Source organism: Somniosus microcephalus, unplaced genomic scaffold (genome assembly GCF_052327205.1).
Source record: "Somniosus microcephalus isolate GS21.2 unplaced genomic scaffold, FLI_Smic_1.0 unresolved_chr1, whole genome shotgun sequence".
NCBI lineage: Eukaryota > Metazoa > Chordata > Chondrichthyes > Squaliformes > Somniosidae > Somniosus > Somniosus microcephalus.
The window spans coordinates 28,217,968-28,220,430 of NW_028225179.1; the positions used below are offsets into that span (position 1 = coordinate 28,217,968).

A 2,463-nucleotide genomic window follows, 5' to 3' on the forward strand; every position below is an offset into this window, starting at 1 on the left:
ATTCCATTCCATGTCGAGGAGTTAAAATTAAGAAAACTGTTTATTTATTATATACATCTCATTAGACTGTGTGAGAAGTTTGTTGTTATCGTCATTAATCAACCAGTAACCCACATGGTTAACGAATCATGGGCAAAATTTTAAAACGTTTTTTTGTTTTGCATATGATGAATTTTCATCGGTTCTCATTTTGCAGACTGTATTTTAGGAGTTGGGTAAAAATGTTCAGTGTTTATGACACCAGGATCTGCTGCAGCCTTTGGTAAATTCACCAGCTCGCCAACACATGAGAGTAACTCCTGTTTCACTCTTTCATATAAACCCAGCCAATGCGCCTCAATTAAACAACATTGCACCCCCGCACAATTAGACAACCTTAAATGTGCAAGTAAATGAGCACGGATAACTAATGCATATCAAGCACAGCTCTAGTGGCGCAATCGGTTAGCGCGCAGTACTTATATAACAGTACAGACTTGGAGAAATGCTGAGGTTGTGAGTTCGAGCCTCACCTAGAGCAGCTAATGTTTTTGTGGTGTGATACTTCGACCGGAGCAGAAGGTACAATGGTGTTTCCGCAAACCATCTACTTATTAGCTGTTCCACGTGGGCACTTAGGTTCCTCAGGCCCACCGTGTTCCAATAAGGGATTTGAGTATTAAAGGAGCCCTTCAGTATTACTTATTGACAGGAGGGAAGGTGGGGCCAGTTTTAACTGTTAAACCAGCAACTATCAGGCGAAGAATAATGTGCAGGAAATAGATTCGATTTCAAAGCAGTGACTTAAGTCTTTGGCACAAGCGAGAAGATGTGTAAACTCAGGAGTTATCTGTACACGTTTCCGACATCATGTTGAACACAAACAACGATTCACCTGAACATGATGTTGAGAATTACTAGGACAGAAGTTACGTACAGACAATCGCCCAAACACCATATCCACAATTAGGTTGTCACCGACCTTCTTGTTATGGGGAGAATAGTGAGCAGATTGAGGAAAACTGCTCATATAAAGAAGTCGATTTAGGAAAAGATAAACATATTTCAAATTAATGAACTCGACCTCTGCGAACTGGGTTAGAAGAGAACTATTAGAGAAACCTAATGCAACTTCAGACAAAAATCGACGGCTCCTTGGTCTTGGGGCATGATTTTCGCTTAGGGATATTTCGCAAATTAAAATGCGAGAGCTTTTGGGTTCACATCCCAGATGAGCCCCGCCGCATTTAGATAAAACTCCCCAACTCGGTCATCATAACTGGAATCGCTTTTCTTTAAAATAGACTAACGCACTAAATGATCCGGGATTGTGAGCGCACCCGGTTTAAACAGACACAGAGTGATCTTTGACTGACCACGACCCCGTCCATTAGAGACAGGCCTGATTATCATTGCTTATGAAATCGATGGAAACATAACTCGGGCGGTTTTTATAAAGGGCGGCCGATTACGATGCGCGATTTCTCTAGGGCGCCAAGTTGATGTTTGACTCCATTATCATTTTTCCCTTTATCTCCATCATTTCACTCCAGCCGAATGAACTGAGTTTAGGTGTCAGCCGTGGCTCAGCGGCAGCAAACTCAAGCCCCACTCCAGAGACTTGAGCACATAATCCAGGCTGACACTGCAGTACAGTACTGAGGTAGTGCTGCACTGTCGGTGGTGCCGTCTTTCCAGGAAGATGTTCAACCGAGGCCTCAGATCCCATGAGAGTATGCCGAACAGAATGCGGATTTCTCCCCATTGTCCTGCCCATTATTTATCTCTCAACCAAAGACACTAAAACAGAAAATCTCCTCATTAAGTTTGATAAATATTTTTGAAATTTCATTTTCTCCTCAACGATAAAGTTATGTTTATGCTCCCTAATCATTCGGCTTTTTTCCCACTAGTTTTTCATTTGGTGCCAATCACAGAGGAAGGAAGAGAGGTAGAGATGGTTCTCAATCTCCGATTCCCGCTCTACCTTCATTCGAGAACTCCAGTGGTCTGTTTTAATTTGAACAAGATATGAAGAGTGCAGGGGCACAGACCAGAATCACCAGTGCGATTTTGACGAGATTGCGATTACAAAGCCTATTTTATGCAAAATTCAGTAAAATGCTCGGGATGTTTATCAGCAGCAAACGTGTAATGGAATAACGACGAGAACAGGATTCAAACCCACGTGTGCAGATCACAATGGATTACACTGCGCTCAACACTTGCCAGGGACATGGGGAGAAAGCAAGGACATGGTACTGAAGTTGGATGATCAGCCATGATCTCATTAAATGGCAGAACAGGCTCGAGAGGCCGAATGGCCTACTCCTGCTGCTATCTTCTAATTTCTATTTCCTGCTATTTGCTTCGAAGCAGAAATACTCTGAAAGAAAGTCCCCTTCACCGCTTGTCCTGCCCGTGCACACAGACCTACAATGTTGAAAATGTACAAGCAGCTCATATAAGCAAATGGCCTTCCGT

General features: G+C 42.8%; 1 non-coding gene across 1 annotated transcript; it reads left to right on the forward strand.

Annotated features, from left to right (window-relative positions):
* Positions 1 to 425: 425 nt before the first annotated feature.
* trnai-uau (transfer RNA isoleucine (anticodon UAU)) lies at positions 426 to 520 on the forward strand. The gene is made up of 2 exons: positions 426 to 463; positions 485 to 520. It is a non-coding gene; the product is annotated as a tRNA-Ile (tRNA).
* Positions 521 to 2,463: the final 1,943 nt, after the last annotated feature.